Raw genomic sequence first — 19,449 nt, forward strand, 5'->3', positions numbered from 1 at the left:
AGACAAAACAAGATGGAGAGAGGGGGAAGAAGAGAGGGAGAGCAAATGGAGGTGGGAGGAGTCTGTGAGAGGAAGGGAGTGCGAGCTGCGAGGGGCCCAAGGATAGATGAGGGGAGGGGACAGGACAGGATAGGACAGGACAGAAGAAGAGAGGAGAGGCGTGGAGAGGCATTCTTGTTTGCTGCTCTTTGGCACAGTGTGGCGACTTTTCCATCCACACACACGCAGTGTAGTGTCTGTGTGTAGGATGGTGGGTTATGGATGGGGGGGGGGGGGGGGTCAAAGCTGTAGTGAGAGTGATGGCTGGGAACAGATGTAGTAACAGCAGCCACTGCTGCCCCTCCTCCTCCGCACCATCTACACGCATGCAAACACACTCCTCTCCTGTAACACACAGCACTTTCTCTCCATGAGCGTGTGTTGGAATCTCCAAACAAGTGCAACACTCTCCTCCAGTTGCCTGCTCTGAAACATCACAACAGAAATCTGGAAACCTAGCACGGCCCTTGTGCAATCTCTCCTCTCCCCACACCTTTTCCCCCGCTTGGCCCTCTTTCATTTCTCCAACTCCCCTCTGCATCTCTTCTCTCCTCCCCCTCCTCCTGTCTCTCCTCCCCCTCTTTCTTTCCTCCATCTATCCCTCTTTCATCCTTCCTCTCCTCTCCCCTCTCCCTCTTCTCGGTTCCCACCATCTGTTGCAGTTCATTTTAGCAGGCCATAAAAAGTGCTGCCCAAGCGTTTGATCCACCAATCAGAGTGCGGGATGGAGGGAGGGGGTGATGCTCAGCTAATGAAAGAAAACAAATCCACGGCTAATCTTGAGATCTGCGGTTAACACAACACACACACACACACACACACACACACACACACACACCACACACACACACACACACACACACACACACACACACACACACACACACACACACACACACACACACCTTGGCCAAACCCCCACTATTCAACATGACCATACTACTTAGTCTGTGCTTTGTATTGCTAGTTAGAGCTGCTACTCCATTAGCTACTTACTACTCCACAATACTTTGCTAGTTGTAAAGCAGTGGCTTTCATTAATTTTTTGCATTATTTAATAATGTGGTCAGTTTTAATGACTCGGTGGTCTGGGCATGGTGCTACTTGCAACACAAGGGAGTTTATGGTTTTTATATGAATACTTTCTGAAGGCACTGTGTTTAAACCAGGGCTACCTTTGCATCACCTCGAGCAACTTTGCTACTTGTATTAGACTCAAACTACAACCATTGTTTAAGGCGCAATATGCAGAAGTCGTTCTGCCATTTCATAATAGTTCACCTAATTTCAGTTTATGTGGCAAAACAAGCAATTTTAGTATAGAGAATCATTGTACCATCTAAACAACTGAATATATATTTTCAATAACTCAAAATATTGTATTTTTAGCTGTTTGAAGCTGGTGTACAAAACCAAAAGATGCAAAAACGAAACTTAAGAATGGGAAGAATAGAAATAGCACACAGAACAGATCTAGTGATTACCGCTTCTTAGACTTGCTTTCAATGAGAATGACAAATCTGTAACTCACATTTCTATGTAAATTCGGTCAGGTCGCCAAAAAGTTATATATTGCAGCTTTATGTTCAATGAGTAATACATTAAATAGGGAAGTTGAGTCCTCTACCAGCAAGGCAGATAGAGAGACAATGAGCCCCAAGCCAAACTGCCAAAACTGACACATGCTCTTCAAAGCAAACATTGGGAGTGGGGGGTGGGGGGGTTGCTCTCACCCAGCACTAACAGAGCAGTGTTGTTTATAACCCGTTCACCTTTGGGTCCCTCGCGACGTTAGCATGCTAACTAGCTAGCACTGTGTTAAATATGAGAGAGAGCGAGAGACGGAGGATGCAAGGACGCATTTTCAAAGCATTCCACTGGTGGCTACAGCCGGGTGTTGTGCGGAGTTGTCTTGCGTAGAAGAGTGTTTTTGCGCGTGTGTGCGTGCGAGTGTATGAGAGAGAGGGGCCGTCTTTATCAAGGCTGGCTTGTCAGTTCACAGACTGGGTTAGGTAGGGACTTGGGGGAAAAGAGAGAAGGGGAGAGATCCGATGACCACATATTGGCTATTTATTACCCCCTCCTAATGGTCTCTCTCCTGACTCCAAGAGAAGTCAACTAACCCTCCTAACGGTCTCTCTCCTGACTCCAAGAGAAGTCAACTTTCCCTCCTAACGGTCTCTCTCCTGACTCCAAGAGAAGTCAACTAACCCTCCTAACGGTCTCTCTCCTGACTCCAAGAGAAGTCAACTAACCCTCCTAACGGTCTCTCTCCTGACTCCAAGAGAAGTCAACTTTCCCTCCTAACGGTCTCTCTCCTGACTCCAAGAGAAGTCAACTTTCCCTCCTAACGGTCTCTCTCCTCCTGACTCCAAGAGAAGTCAACTAACCCTCCTAACGGTCTCTCTCCTGACTCCAAGAGAAGTCAACTTTCCCTCCTAACGGTCTCTCTCCTCCTGACTCCAAGAGAAGTCAACTAACCCTCCTAACGGTCTCTCTCCTGACTCCAAGAGAAGTCAACTTCCCATCCTTTAAAAAAATATATATATATTTTACCTTTATTTAACTAGGCAAGTCAGTTAAGAACAAATTCTTATTTACAATGACGGCCTAGGAACAGTGGGTTAACTGCCTTGTTCATGGGCAGAACGACAGATTTTTACCTTGTCAGCTCAGGGATTCGATCTTGCAACCTTCCGGTTACTAGTCCAACCTTCCGGTTACTAGTCCAACGCTCTAACCACTAGGCTACCTGCCATCCTAACGGTCTCTCTCCTGACACCAAGAGAAGTCAACTTTCCCTCCTAATGTTCTTTTCATTTATTTCTTCATTTCACCTTTATTTAACCAGGTAGGCCAGTTGAGACGAAGTTCTCATTTACAACTGCGACCTGGCCCAGATAAAGCAAAGCAGTGACAAAAACAACAGCGTTACACATGGGATAAACAAACGTACAGTCAATAATACAATAGAAAAATCTGTATACAGTGTGTGCAAAAGAAGTAAGGAGGTAAGGCAATAAATAGGCCAATAGTGGTGAAGTAATTACAATTTAGCAATTTACACTGGAGTGATATGTGCAGATGAGGATGTGCAAGTAGAAATACTGGTGTGCAAAAGAGCAGAAAAAAAAAATATATATATGGGGATGAGGTAGGTAGTTGGTTGGATGGATGGGCTATTTACGGATGGGCTGTGTACAGCTGCAGCGACCGGTAAGCTGCTCTGACAGCTGACGCTTAAAGTTAGTGAGAGAGATATAAGTCTCCAACTTCAGTGATTTTTGAAATTTGTTCCAGTCATTGGCAGCAGAGAACTAGAAGGAAAGGCGGCAAAAGTAGGTGTTGGCTTTGGAGATAACCAGTGAAATATACCTGCTGGAGCGCGTGCTACGAGTGGGTGACCAGTGAACTGAGATAAGGCGGCGCTTTACCTAGCAAAGACTTATAGATGACCTGGAGCTGTGGGCTTGGAGACGAATATGTAGTGAGGACCAGCCAACGAGAGCATACAGGTCGCAGTGGTGGGTAGTATATGGAGCTTTGGTGACAAAATGGATGGCACTGTGATAGACTACTCAGCAAATTGGAGGCAGAGTATTGGAGGCTATTTTGTAAATGACATCGCCGAAGTCAAGGATCGGTAGGATAGTCAGTTTTACGAGGGTATGTTTCGCAGCATGAGTGAAGGAGGCTTTGATGCGAAATAGGAAGCCGATTCTAGATTCAACTTGGGATTGAAGATGCTTAATGTGAGTCTGGAAGGAGAGTTTACAGTCTAGCCAGACACCTAGGTATTTATAGTTGTCCACATATTCTAAGTCAGAACCGTCCAGAGTAGTGATGCAAGTCGGGCGGGCAGGCGCGGGCAGCAATTGGTTGAAGAGCATGCATTTCGTTTTACTAGCATTTACGAGCAGGTGGAGGCCACGGAAGGAGTGTTGTATGGCGGTGAAGCTCATTTGGAGGTTTGTTAACAGTGTCTAAAGGAGGGCCAGATGTATACAGAATGGTGTCGTCTGAGTAGAGGAGGATCAAAGAATCACCCAGGGCAAGAGCGACATCATTGATTTATACAGAGAAGTGTCGGCCTGAGAATTTAACCCTGTGGCACCCCAGTAGAGACTGCCAGAGGCGAGACAGTCATTAGAGAAACCAATGCTGTTGAATCTGCCGATAAGAATACGGTGATTGACAGAGTCGAAAGCCTTGGCCAGGTCGATGAAGACGGCTGCACAGTACTGTCTTTTATCGATGGCGGTTATAATATCGTTTAGGACCTTGAGCATGGCTGAGGTGCACCCGTGACCAGCTCGGAAACCAGATTTCATAGCGAAGAAGGTGCGGTGGGATTCGAAATGGTTGGTGATCTGTTTGTTCACTTGGCTTTCGAAGACTTTAGAAAGGCAGGGCAGGATGGATATAGGTCTGTAACAGTTTGGGTTTAGAGTGTCTCCCCCTTTGAAGAGGGTATGACTGCGGCCGCTTTCCAATCTTTAGGAATCTCAGACGATACGAAACAGGTTGAACAGACTAGTAATAGGGGTTACAACAATGGCAGTGGATAATTTTAGGAAGAGAGGGTCCAGATCGTCTAGCCCAGCTGATTTGTAGGGATCCAGATTTTGCAGCTCTTGCAGAACATCAGCTGTCCGGATTTGGGTGAAGGAGAAGTGGGGGGGGCTTGGGCCAGTTGCTGCGGGGGGTGCAGAGCTGTTGGCCGGGGTTGGGGTAGCCAGGTGGAAAGCATGGCCAGCCGTAGAGAAATGCTTATTGAAATTCTAGATTATCGTGGATTTATCAGTGGTGACAGTGTTTCCTAGTCTCAGTGCAGTGGGCAGCTGGGAGGAGATACTCTTATTCTCCATGGACTTTAGTGTCTCAAAACTTTTGGGAATTAGTGCTGCAGGATGCTAATTTCTGTATGAAAAAGCTAGCCTTTGCTTTCCTGAATGTGTGTATTGGTTCCTGACTTCCCTGAAAAGTTGCATATCGCGGGAACTATTCGAAGCTAGTGCAGTACGCCAAGGGCTATATCTGTTCTTAGTTCAAATTTGTTGAGAGGGACATTATTTAAGATGGTGAGGAAAGCACTTTTAAAGAACAACCAGGCATCCTCTACTGACGGGATGAGGTCAATATCCTTCCAGGATACCCGGGCCAAGTCGATTAGAAAGGCCTGCTCGCAGAAGTGTTTTAGGAAGCGTTTGACAGTGATGAGGGATGGTCGTTTGACCGCGGACCCATAACGGACGCAGGCCATGAGGCGGTGATCGCTGAGATCCTGGTTGAAAACAGCAGAGGTGGATATAGAGGGAAAGTTGGTCAGGATGATATCTGAGGGTGCCCATGTTTACAGATTTGGGGTTGTACCTGGTAGGTTCCTTGATAATTTGTGTGAGATTGAGGGCGTCTATCTTAGATTGTAGGATGGCCGGGGTGTTAAGCATATCCCAATTTAGGTCACCTAGCAGTATGAACTCTGACAATAGATGGAGGGCAATCAATTCACATATGGTGTCCAGGGCACAGCTGGGAGCTGAGGGGGGTCTATAACAAGCGGCAACAGTGAGGGACTTATTTCTGGAGAGATGGATGAGGGATGGTCAAACTGTTTGGGCATAGACCTGGATAGTGTGACAGAACTCTGCAGGCTCTCTCTATAGTAGATTGCAATTCTGCCCCCTTTAGCAGTTCGGTCTTGACGGAAAATGTTGTAATTGGGGATGGAAATTTCAGAAGTTTTGGTAGCCTTCCTAAGCCAGGATTCAGACACGGCAAGGACATCAGGGTTAGCGGAGTGTGCTAAAGCAGTGAATAAAGCAAACTTGGGGAGGAGGCTTCTGATGTTAACATGCATGAACCCAAGGCTTTTACGGTTGCAAAAGTCAACAATTGAGAGCGCCTGGGGACACACATGGCCTGGGTTAACCTCTACATCACCAGAGGAACAGAGGAGGTGTAGGATGAGGGTATGGCTAAAGGCTATAAGAACTGGTCGTCTAGTGCGTTGGGGACAGAGAATAAAAGGAGCAGATTTCTGGGCGTGGTAGGATAGATTCAGGGCATAGTGTACAGACAAGGGTATGGTAGGGTGCGAGTACAGTGGTGGTAAACCTAGGCATTGAGTGACGATGAGAGAGGTTGCATCTCTGGAGGCGCCAGTTGAGCTAGGTGCGGTCTCCGCATGTGTGGGGGGGTGGGACAAGGGGGCTATCTGAGGCATGTTGAGCAGGACTAGGGGCTCCGCAGTAAAATAAAACAATGAGAGCTGCCCTAAACAACAGTATACAAGGCATATTGACATTAGAGAAAGGTATAAAGCGATCAAAGGTGTTGATTGGGAGAGCTAAGACAACAATGGGTGAGACAACAACGGGTAAACAGCTAGGACAACAACAACGGGTAAATGGTGATGAATGGGCAGAGAGGGTCAGTTAGCTACACACAGGGCCTGAGTTCAAGGCTGGGGCCGACAGACAAAACAAAATGAAGTACTGTGTCAATGTACAGTCCAGCAGGCATCAGCTGTGTAGCTGAGTGATCATAGGGTCCAATGAGCAGCAATAGATTAAACAGGGAGCCGTTTGGTAGTCGATGACTATGCTAGGCGAGCGGGAGACATGGCGTTCACGAAGCTAGCGGGCCGGGGCTATCAGATGAATCATCCCCTACATCCATGACGCAAAGGCCGGTTAAGAGCACATCGGCCGAATTACGTCAGCAGACCAGTTGTGATGGATCGGCGGGGCTCCGTGTCGACAAAGGGTCCAGGCCAATTGGCAAGAGAGGTATTGTTCTTGGTGTACTTCGTTTGCTAGCCGGGAGATGGGCCTAGCTTGAGGCCAGCTCGAGGCTGGTCTCGCTCTTCCTGACACCAAGAGAAGTCAACTTCCCCCTCCTAACGGTCTCTCTCCTGACACCAAGAGAAGTGTTACGGCAGTGGGACCGGCTGGCCCAGCACTAACTAGCACAGATCACACACAACACTCAACATGACTAGAGATGCAAAAGCACCAGATAAAAACTTGCTACCAACTTACCACCACTCAATACAATATTTTACATGCCAAGAGAGACAGCAGACCAAAGTTGATTATTGTGGATTGTCTTTGTGTAGCCCTTTACACTTGTACCCGTATACGGGTTGAAAATGGCAGACTTGGACACTGATAAGTATCTACAGTTGAAGTCGGAAGTTTACATACACTTAGGTTGAAGTCAGTAAAACTAGTTTTTCAACCACTCCACACATTTCTTGTTAACAAACTATAGTTTTGACAAGTCGGTTAGGACATCTATTTTGTGCATGACAAGTAATTTTTCCAACAATGGTGTTCTTCGGCTTGCAAGCCTCCCCCTTTTTCTTCCAAACATAACGATGGTCATTATGGCCAAACAGTTCTATTTTTGTTTCATCAGACAAGAGGACATTTCTCCAAAAAGTTAGATCTTTGTCCCCATGTGCAGTTGCAAACCGTAGTCTGGCTTTTTTATGGCTGTTTTGGAGCAGTGGCTTCTTCCTTGCTGAGCGGCTTTTCAGGTTATGTCGGTATAGGACTCGTTTTACTGTGGATATAGATACTTTTGTACCTGTTTCCTCCAGCATCTCACAAGTTATTTTGCTGTTGTTCTGGGATCGATTTACACTTTTCGCACCAAAGTATGTTCATCTCTAGGAGACAGAACATGTCTCCTTCCTCAGCGGTATGCCGAAGAACACCATCCCAACCGTGAAGCATGGGGGTGGCAGCATCATGTTGTGGGGGTGCTTTGCTGCAGGAGGGACTGATGAACTTCACAAAATAGATGACAACATGAGGGAGGAAAATGATGTGGATATATTGAAGTAACATCTCAAGACATCAGTCAGGAAGTTAAAGCCTGGTCGCAAATGGGTCTTCCAAATGGACAATGACCCCAAGCATACTTCCAAAGTTGTGGCAAAATGGCTTAAGGACAACAAAGTCAAGGTATTGGAGTGGCCATCACAAAGCCCGGACCTCAAACCTATAAAAAATTTGTGGGCAGAACTGAAAAAGCTTGTGCGAGCAAGCAGGCCTACAAACCTGACTCAGTTCCACCAGCTCTGTCAGGAGGAATGACAAAATTCACACAACTTATTGTGGGAAGCTTGTGGAAGGCTACCCGAAACATTTGACCCAAGTTAAACAATTACGGTAATGTTACCAAATAGTAATTGAGTGTATGTAAACTTCTGACCCACTGGGAATGTGATGAAAGAAATAAAAGCTGAAATAAATCATTCTCTCTACTATTATTCTAACGTTTCACATTCTTAAAATAAAGTGGTGATCCTAACTGACCTAAAACAGGGAATTATTACTAGGATTAAATGTCAGGAATTGTGAAAAACTGAGTTTAAATGTATTTGGCTAAGGTGTATGTAAACTTCCGACTTCCAACTGTACATTGGAACGCAGTAGCTGTACAGTAACATGCTATACATGACATCAGAGCTCAGTGTTTTGACAGACAGCCATTTTGAACTTTAGCTCCGCTCGCGACAAGACGTGCCCCTCCCTCCTGCTAATTGGGCAAGTTTTGCAATTTTTTTGTTGTCTGAGTGGGATTTGCTGTTAATTATGAGGACTCAATGTATTTGGAAAGATGAGACGTTGAGTATTATAATAAATACAGCTTTGATGGCATACAAGCATGCCAAATCAGTCCATTTAAATAAATTCATTAAATCTATGGATTTCACATGACTGGGAATATAGATATGCATCTGTTTGTCACAGATACGCCCCCCAAAAAATGGGCCTCAGGATCTCGTCACGGTATTTTTGTGCATTCAAATTGCCATCGATAAAATGCAATTGTGTTCGGTGTCCGTAGCTTATGCCTGCCCATACCATAACCCCAACGCCACCATGGGGCACTCTGTTCACTATGTTGACATCAGTAAACCGCTCACCCACACAATGCCATACACGTGGTTTGCGGTTGTGAGGCCGGTTGGACGTATTGTCAAATTCTCTAAAACCAACATTGGAGGGGGCTTATGGTAAAGAAATTCATATAAAATTATCTGGCAACAGCTCTGGTGGACATTCCTGTAGTCAGCATGCAATTGCACACTCTCAAAATATTTGACATCTGTGGCATTGTATTGTGACAAAACTGCACATTTAGTGGCCTTTTATTGTCCCCAGCACAAGGTGCACCTGTGTAATGATCATGCTGTTTAATCAGCTTCTTGATATGCCACACCTGTCAGGTGGATGGATTGTCTGGCAAAGGTCAAATGCTCACTAACTGGAATATAAACAAATTTGTGCAGAAAATTTGTGTGAAATTAGCTTTTTGTGCAAATGGGATCTTTTATTTCAGCTCGTAAAACATGGGACCAACACTTTACATGTTGCGTTTATATTTTTGTTCAGTATAGTTAAATAGTTAACCAATAGGTACCAGGACTATGTGCATTGACTCTCTTCGCACTAACTCTTTTGACTCATCACATACGCTGCTGCTGCTACTAATCCTGTTGCCTAGTCAGTTTATCCCTGCCTATATGTACATATCTACCTCAATTACCTCGTACCCCTGCACATCGACTCGGTGCTGGTACACCGTGATACCCAAGTCATTGTTACTCATTGTGTATTTATTCCTCGTGTTATTTTTCTATTCTTTCTCTTTTTTGCTTTCTGCATTGTTGGGACGGGCCCATAAGTAAGCATTTCCCTGTTCGTCTACACTTGTTGTTTATGAAGCATGTGACAAATACAATTTGATAGGATTTTTCTTCTCAGTGTAATAATGCATATGCTTTTCAGAATTCTTCTGTAAGAAACATTTCAATTTAGCCGCATCCATATAGTGCCTTCAGAAATGATTCATACCCCTTGACTCATTCCACATTTTGTTGTTACAGCCTGAATTCAAAATTGTTAAAATCAATTTTTTTGCTCACAAATCTACACAAAATACACATTAATGACAAAATGAAAACATGATTTTAGAAATGTTTGCAAATTTGTGACAGTATCAAGCTATGGGGCAGGGGCAGGGACTGGGAGACTGATAGGATCTGCTTTAGAGTGCAAACGTCCTTAGACTGGGGGCAAAGATTTACGTTCCAACAGGACAATGACCCCAAGCATACAGTCAAAGCAACGCTTGAATGGCTTCATAACAAGAATGTGAAAGTCTTCGCTAGAGTGGCCCAGCCAAACCACAGACTTGAATCCCACTGGAAATCTGTGGAAGACTTGAAGATTGCTGTTCACCACCGCTCCCCATCAAATTTAACAGAGCTTGAGAAAATCTGCAAGGAAGAAATGGGAGAAAATCCCTAAATCCAGATGTACAAAGCTGATATACATACCCAAGATGACTCAAAGCTGTAATCGCCGCCAAAGGTGCTTCTACAAAGTATTGACTCGGGTGTAAATTAAATGTTTTCGTATTTTATTTTCTATAAAATGTACAAAAAACATATTTTCACTGTCATTATTGGGGTATTGTGTGTAGATGGGTGTTTTTTTGTGAATTTAGAATTCAGGCTGTAACAACAAAATGTGGAATAAGTCAAGGAGGTATGAATACTTTCTGAAGGCACTATAAGCCAATTCCCACAAGTGTAAGGGTTAAGAAATGCAATATCCTAATCCAAGTTAATGTAGGGTCGTTGATGGAAAACGCAGAGTAGAATAGCCTTTCGGCCAATACATAGCAGCATAGTTTTGTGTGTTTGTTAGTGATAGAACAGTAAAGTACAGTTGGTCCTGTCTGGCCTGCCTGTGAAGATGTGACTGACTGGCGTTTAGACAAAGTGGCAGAGCATGACACTCTCCTCGATCACAACAGGAAGCACAGACTCGCCAGTCACAGTGTTCCACTTCCCTCTTTCTCTCTGCACGTGTGTGTGGTGGCTGTGTCTGACTGAGTGTTCTCTCTCTCCCCCTTCTCACTGGCCAGCTTCTTGTGAGTTTTTAGAGGACCACCCCTCCCCCTCTCCTGTTTCTCTCCTCCTCCGGTTCCTCCTTCAGCTCACACTCAGCTGCCATTACCCATCCTCCCTCCCTCTCCTTCCCCTCCCTCAGACTACCCTGCCCTGACATGTTGCATGCGTGCACACACACAACCTACACACACACAACCTACACACTGAAATGCAACAGGTAGGGCCAACTCAAATGCAACACAGATGCAACAGGTAGAGAAAATTCACACACACTTTTAACCACACACACACCACATCCATGCCTCTAGCTCTGTGCTCTTCCACCCCCTCTCACAGAGCAAAGGTCAGGGTGTCGGTGCAGTACGATGTTTACAGAGGCAAGGAGGGGGAGGCATACAGGAACGGACAGAGCCTCTTCTCTGTTTCCTCTTCCTCTCAATAATCCTGTTTTTCCCCTTCATCGTCTCCCTTTCTCACTCTGGCCGTCTCCCCATCCCTCTTTCAGTCGCTTCCTCCTCCTTTCATAATAGGCCAAGGCTATACCGATGGTAAATGCTTAACACGCGCTAGACTATATGGCTGTGTTCAGGGATTTGTATATATTTTTGCAGTTTTCCCCAAATGGTTTGACAGTGTGCAAGTATCTATCTTCCCATGTGTTCAGGTCAACACACACACACACACACACACACACACACACACACACACACACAGCAAAGTTCATAGACTAAAACAGGATATTTGTTTCCCTGCTAAAGTGAAAGTTCTTGGCTCAGTTTCGGCAGCAGCATGTCACAACAGAGTCAGTTGCTAGGCAGAGAGAAGTGAGTTACCACATCCCACGGTGACAAATGAGAGTTAGGATAATCTCTCCTAAACAAAGTGCTAACATAACCGGATTCAACCCTCTCCTTGGACTAATAAAGGAGACGTGTACACACACACACACCTACATCTAGACCTACATAGGGCTACCAATAGTCACGCACATACCCACAAATAGTTTAAACTTGATCTGATAAGCCATGCAGATAGCATCAGTAATGTGGAAGCTCCAGTCGCTTGCATTCCTCTCACAGATCTGGGCTCTGGTGTGAAAAAGACGGGAGGAGGGAGGAGAGGAAGAGATGGGAGGGAGGGAGGAAGAGATGGGAGGGAGGGAGGGAGGAAGAGATGGGAGGGAGGGAGGAAGAGATGGGAGGGAGGAAGAGATGGGGGGAGGGGTGTGTTTCAACCAACCACGGAACAATGTGGCCACGGAAAATGTCTGTCGAGACCCACAGCCCAGCCTATTATATATTTTCCTGCCCTCTCAGTATCTCCTCTCCCCTCTTATTTCCTCTTCTTTCTCCCTCTGTCCTCTCTCTCCCTCTGTGCTCTCTCTCGTCCTCCCCCCCTCTCTCCCCCCGTGTCTCTCTCTCGGTCGCCCTCTCTCCCCTGTCTCTCCTCCTCTCCCGTCCATCCGTCCCCTCCCTACCCCCGTCTGTCCGTCTTCTCCCCCGTCCGTCCCTCCCTCCCCCCCTCCCTCCGTGTGTCCGTCCTGTCCTCTCATCCCCAAGTCCATCCTCTCCTACCCCCATCCGTCTGTCTGACCCCCCCCCCCCCCCCCCGTCTGTCCTCTCTCCCCCCTCCCCTCTCTCCCCCAGTCTGTCTGTCTGTCCTCTCTCCCCGTCTGTCTGTCTGTCCTTTCTCCCCCGTCTGTCTCCCCTCTCTCTCACCCCGTCTGCCTGTCCTCTCTCTCCCTCCGCCTGCCTGTCTGTCCTCTCTCTCCCCCAGTCTGCCTGTCTCCCCTCCCTCCCCCCTTTCTCTCCCCTGTCTATCTCCCCTTTCTCTCCCCTCCATCTCCCGTCTGTCTGTCTTCCCTCTACCCCCGTCTGTCTATCCTCTCCCTCACTGTCCGTCTGTCTCCCCCAGTCTGTCTCTCTCCCCCAGTCTGTCTGTCCGTCTCCCCAGTCTGTCTGTCCGTCCATCTGTCTCCCCTCTCTCTCCCCCGTCTGTCCATCCTCTCTCTCTCCCCCCGTCTGTGCATCTGTCCCCCCTCTCTCACCCCGTCCGTCCTCTCTCCTCCAGTCTGTCCTCTCTCCCCCGTCTGTCCATCTGTCTGTCCTCTCACCTCCCGTCTCCCCTCTCTCCCCCCATCTGTCCATTTGTCTGTCCTTTCTCCTCCCGTCTCCCTTCTCTCCCCCTGTCTGTCTCCCATCTCTCTCTCCTCCGTCTGTCCATCTGTCTCCCCGTCTGTCCATCTGTCCACCCTCTCTCTCTCCCCCCCGTCTGTCCATCTGTCCCCCCTCTCTCCCGCTCCCCCGTCTGTCCATCTGTCCCCCCTCTCTCTCCCCCCGTCCGTCCTCTCTCCCCCGTCTGTCCATCTGTCTGTCCTCTCACCTCCCGTCTCCCTTGTCTGTCCTCCCCTCTCTCTCTCTCCCCCCCCGTCTGTCCTCCCTCCCTCTCCGCCCGTCTGTCCTCCCTCCCTCCCTCCCTCTCCGCCCGTCTGTCTGTCTCCCCAGTCTGTCTGTCTGTCTCCCCCAGTCTGTCCGTCCGTCTGTCCGTCCGTCCATCTGTCTCCTCTTTCTCTCCCCCATCTATCCATCTGTCCACCCTCTCTCCCCGTCTGTCCATCTGTCCCCCCGTCTGTCCATCTGTCCCCCCGTCTGTCCTCTCTCTCCCCGTCTGTCCATCTGTCCCCCCGTCTGTCCTCTCTCCCCGTCTGTCCATCTGTCCCCCCCGTCTGTCCTCTCTCCCCCCGTCTGTCCTCTCTCCCCCGTCTGTCCATCTGTCTGTCCTTTTTCCTCCCGCCTCCCATATCTCTCCCCCGTCTGTCCATCTCTCCCCCCCGTCTGTCTCCCCTCTCTCTCCCCCGTCTGTCTCCCCTCTCTCCCCCGTCTGTCCATCTCTCTCCCCCCCGTCTGTCTCCCCTCTCTCTCCCCCGTCTGTCTCCCCTCTCTCTCCCCCGTCTGTCTCCTCTCTCTCCCCCCGTCTGTCTCCTCTCTCTCCACCGTCTGTCCATCTGTCTGTCCTCCCGTCTCCCCTCATCTGTCCATCTGTCCCCCCTCCCTCTTCCCAGTCTGTCCATCTGTCTGTCCTTTCTCCTCCCGTCTCCCTTCTCTCCCCCTGTCTGTCTCCCATCTCTCTCTCCTCCGTCTGTCCATCTGTCTCCCCGTCTGTCCATCTGTCCACCCTCTCTCTCTCCCCCCCCGTCTGTCCATCTGTCCCCCCTCTCTCCCCCCCCCCCCCCGTCTGTCCATCTGTCCCCCTCTCTCTCCCCCCGTCCGTCCTCTCTCCCCCGTCTGTCCATCTGTCTGTCCTCTCACCTCCCGTCTCCCCTGTCTGTCCTCCCCTCTCTCTCTCACTCCCCCCCGTCTGTCCTCCCTCCCTCTCCGCCCGTCTGTCCTCCCTCCCTCTCTCGCCCGTCTGTCCTCCCTACCTCCCTCTCCGCCCGTCTGTCCTCCCTCCCTCCCTCTCCGCCCGTCTGTCTCCCCAGTCTGTCTGTCTGTCTCCCCCAGTCTGTCCGTCCGTCTGTCCGTCCGTCCATCTGTCTCCTCTTTCTCTCCCCCGTCTATCCATCTGTCCACCCTCTCTCCCCATCTGTCCACCCTCTCTCCCCGTCTGTCCTCTCTCTCCCCGTCTGTCCATCTGTCTGTCCTTTTTCCTCCCGCCTCCCATATCTCTCCCCCGTCTGTCCATCTCTCTCCCCCGTCTGTCCATCTCTCTCCCCCCCGTCTGTCTCCCCTCTCTCCCCCGTCTGTCTCCTCTCTCTCCCCCCCCCGTCTGTCTCCCCTCTCTCCCCCCGTCTGTCTCCTCTCTCTCCCCCCGTCTGTCTCCTCTCTCTCCCCCCGTCTGTCTCCTCTCTCTCCCCCCGTCTGTCTCCCCTCTCTCCCCCGTCTGTCTCCTCTCTCTCCCCCGTCTGTCTCCTCTCTCTCCCCCGTCTGTCCATCTGTCTGTCCTCTCTCCTCCCATCTCCCCCGTCCGTCCTCTCTCCCCGTCTGTCCTCTCTCCCCCGTCTGTCCATCTGTCTGTCCTTTCTCCTCCCGTCTCCCCCGTCCGTCCTCTCTCCCCGTCTGTCCTCTCTCCCCCGTCTGTCCATCTGTCTGTCCCTTTCTCCTCCCGTCTCCCCCCGTCCGTCCTCTCTCCCCGTCTGTCCTCTCTCCCCCGTCTGTCCATCTGTCTGTCCTCTCTCCTCCCATCTCCCCCGTCCGTCCTCTCTCCCCGTCTGTCCTCTCTCCCCTCGTCTGTCCATCTCTCCCCCCCGTCTGTCTCCCCTCTCTCCCCCCGTCTGTCCATCTCTCTCCCCCGTCTGTCTCCCCTCTCTCCCCCCGTCTGTCTCCCCGTCCTCTCTCCTCCCATCTCCCCCGTCCGTCCTCTCTCCCCGTCTGTCCTCTCTCCCCCGTCTGTCCATCTGTCTGTCCTTTCTCCTCCCGTCTCCCCCGTCCGTCCTCTCTCCCCGTCTGTCCTCTCTCCCCCGTCTGTCCATCTGTCTGTCCTTTCTCCTCCCGTCTCCCCCGTCTGTCCATCTCTCTCCCCCCCGTCTGTCCATCTCTCTGCCCCCGTCTGTCTCCCCTCTCTCCCCCCCGTCTGTCCATCTCTCTCCCCCCGTCTGTCCATCTCTCTGCCCCCGTCTGTCTCCCCTCTCTCCCCCCCGTCTGTCCATCTCTCTCCCCCCGTCTGTCCATCTCTCTCCCCCCGTCCGTCCTCTCTCCCCCGTCTGTCCTCTCACCTCCCGTCTCCCCTGTCTATCCTCCCCTCTCTCTCTCTCTCCCCCCCCGTCTGTCCTCCCTCCCTCTCCGCCCGTCTGTCTGTCCTCCCTCCCTCTCCGCCCGTCTGTCCTCCCTCCCTCTCCGCCCGTCTGTCCTCCCTCCCTCTCCGCCCGTCTGTCCTCCCTCCCTCCCTCCCTCCCTCTCCGCCCGTCTGTCTGTCTCCCCAGTCTGTCTGTCTGTCTCCCCCAGTCTGTCCGTCCGTCTGTCCGTCCGTCCATCTGTCTCCTCTTTCTCTCCCCCATCTATCCATCTGTCCACCCTCTCTCCCCGTCTGTCCATCTGTCCCCCCGTCTGTCCTCTCTCCCCCGTCTGTCCATCTGTCTGTCCTTTTTCCTCCCGCCTCCCATATCTCTCCCCCGTCTGTCCATCTCTCTCTCCCCCGTCTGTCTCCCCTCTCTCCCCCGTCTGTCTCCTCTCTCTCCCCCCGTCTGTCTCCCCTCTCTCCCCCCCGTCTGTCTCCCCTCTCTCCCCCCCGTCTGTCTCCTCTCTCTCCCCCGTCTGTCTCCTCTCTCTCCCCCGTCTGTCCATCTGTCTGTCCTCTCTCCTCCCATCTCCCCCGTCCGTCCTCTCTCCCCGTCTGTCCTCTCTCCCCTCGTCTGTCCATCTCTCTCCCCAGTCTGTCTCCCCTCTCTCCCCCCGTCTGTCTCCCCTCTCTCCCCCCGTCTGTCCATCTCTCTCCCCCCGTCTGTCCATCTCTCTCCCCCCGTCTGTCCATCTCTCTCCCCCCGTCTGTCCATCTCTCTCCCCCCGTCTGTCTCCCCTCCTCCCCGTCTGTCTGTCGCCACACACACAATTGTTATATTTTTTTTTTAAATCAGCCACAGTTCATGCATCAAGACACAGAATAACATTATACATACTTTCACACACACCCACACATTACTCAAGGAGGTAGTCACCGAGTTCAATGAGGTGCTCATCTTGATACCATCACTTTATACTAATAATCTCAATTGTTATTCAAAAAAAACACTTGATTGTAATACTGTGTAGATTGCTAGGACTTTGTTAATTTCTCTCTTTCGCCCCTCCTCTCCTCAGTATGAATGTGATTGGTAGTTACGGGGTAGTTGTTTCAGACAGACAGTATGCATGCTGGCACCCAAACATGTTCTTAGTGGATACATGGCCTCCTCTAGAACACACTACACAAGCTCTCAGTCTAACCAGGGACAGGCAGACTGGGAGAAGGGGAGACCACACTACACAAGCTCTCAGTCTAACTAGGGACAGGCAGACTGGGAGAAGGGGAGACAGGGGAGAACACACTACACAAGCTCTCAGCCTAACCAGGGACAGGCAGACTGGGAGAAGGGGAGACCACACTACACAAGCTCTCAGTCTAACTAGGGACAGGCAGACTGGGAGAAGGGGAGACAGGGGAGAACACACTACACAAGCTCTCAGTCTAACTAGGGACAGGCAGACTGGGAGAAGGGGAGACAGGGGAGAACACACTACACAAGCTCTCAGTCTAACTAGGGACAGGCAGACTGGGAGAAGGGGAGACAGGGGAGACCACACTACACAAGCTCTCAGTCTAACTAGGGACAGGCAGACTGGGAGAAGGTGAGACAGGGGAGACCACACTACACAAGCTCTCAGTCTAACTAGGGACAGGCAGACTGGGAGAAGGGGAGACAGGGGAGAACACACTACACAAGCTCTCAGTCTAACTAGGGACAGGCAGACTGGGAGAAGGGGAGACAGGGGAGACCACACTACACAAGCTCTCAGTCTAACTAGGGACAGGCAGACTGGGAGAAGGGGAGACAGGGGAGACCACACTACACAAGCTCTCAGTCTAACTAGGGACAGGCAGACTGGGAGAAGGGGAGACAGGGGAGACCACACTACACAAGCTCTCAGTCTAACTAGGGACAGGCAGACTGGGAGAAGGGGAGACAGGGGAGACCACACTACACAAGCTCTCAGTCTAACTAGGGACAGGCAGACTGGGAGAAGGGGAGACAGGGGAGAACACACTACACAAGCTCTCAGTCTAACTAGGGACAGGCAGACTGGGAGAAGGGGAGACCACACTACACAAGCTCTCAGTCTAACTAGGGACAGGCAGACTGGGAGACAGGGGAGACCACACTACACAAGCTCTCAGCCTAACTAGGGACAGGCAGACTGGGAGAAGGGGAGACAGGGGAGACCACACTACACAAGCTCTCAGCCTAACTAGGGACAGGCAGACTGGGAGACAGGGGAGACCACACTACACAAGCTCTCAGTCTAACTAGGGACAGGCAGACTGGGAGAAGGGGAGACAGGGGAGACCACACTACACAAGCTCTCAGTCTAACTAGGGACAGGCAGACTGGGAGAAGGGGAGACCACACTACACAAGCTCTCAGTCTAACTAGGGACAGGCAGACTGGGAGACAGGGGAGACCACACTACACAAGCTCTCAGTCTAACCAGGGACAGGCAGACTGGGAGAAGGGGAGACCACACTACACAAGCTCTCAGTCTAACTAGGGACAGGCAGACTGGGAGAAGGGGAGACAGGGGAGACCACACTACACAAGCTCTCAGTCTAACTAGGGACAGGCAGACTGGGAGAAGGGGAGAACACACTACACAAGCTCTCAGTCTAACTAGGGACAGGCAGACTGGGAGAAGGGGAGAAGGGGAGACCACACTACACAAGCTCTCAGTCTAACTAGGGACAGGCAGACTGGGAGAAGGGGAGACAGGGGAGAACACACTACACAAGCTCTCAGTCTAACTAGGGACAGGCAGACTGGGAGAAGGGGAGAACACACTACACAAGCTCTCAGTCTAACTAGGGACAGGCAGACTGGGAGAAGGGGAGAAGGGGAGACCACACTACACAAGCTCTCAGTCTAACTAGGGACAGGCAGACTGGGAGAAGGGGAGACAGGGGAGACCACACTACACAAGCTCTCAGTCTAACTAGGGACAGGCAGACTGGGAGAAGGGGAGACAGGGGAGAACACACTACACAAGCTCTCAGTCTAACTAGGGACAGGCAGACTGGGAGAAGGTGAGACAGGGGAGACCACACTACACAAGCTCTCAGTCTAACTAGGGACAGGCAGACTGGGAGAAGGGGAGACAGGGGAGACCACACTACACAAGCTCTCAGTCTAACTAGGGACAGGCAGACTGGGAGAAGGGGAGACAGGGGAGACCACACTACACAAGCTCTCAGTCTAACTAGGGACAGGCAGACTGGGAGAAGGGGAGAAGGGGAGACCACACTACACAAGCTCTCAGTCTAACTAGGGACAGGCAGACTGGGAGAAGGGGAGACAGGGGAGAACACACTACACAAGCTCTCAGTCTAACTAGGGACAGGCAGACTGGGAGAAGGGGAGACAGGGGAGACCACACTACACAAGCTCTCAGTCTAACTAGGGACAGGCAGACTGGGAGAAGGGGAGAAGGGGAGACCACACTACACAAGCTCTCAGTCTAACTAGGGACAGGCAGACTGTACAAAACAGAAGTACAATAAGTATAGGAACACCATTAATTAATCAGTGTAAAGATGGGATGGACAAACACAGGATTTTATCTAAACCCAGGATTTTGACATCAATAATTAATTTATAGGACACATTTACAATTAAATTATTTAGAAATGCTGCAGCTGCATATAATATGTAAATAAAATCATGGCAGTAGCCTATATTCAGGTCTAAATATGACACGAACTGAGAAAATGGTAGAACATGAAATAAATCAGTG

General features: G+C 50.4%; 1 protein-coding gene across 7 annotated transcripts in view; it reads right to left on the bottom strand.

Moving 5' to 3' along the window:
• LOC106590416 (ras-responsive element-binding protein 1) overlaps window positions 1-19,449 on the bottom strand; it is an 80,844-nt gene that overhangs the window by 35,057 nt on the left and 26,338 nt on the right. The window lies entirely within an intron of this gene.

The sequence above is a fragment of the Salmo salar genome, chromosome 29 (assembly GCF_965601325.2).
Source record: "Salmo salar chromosome 29, fSalSal1, whole genome shotgun sequence".
NCBI classification, from domain to species: Eukaryota; Metazoa; Chordata; class Actinopteri; order Salmoniformes; family Salmonidae; genus Salmo; species Salmo salar.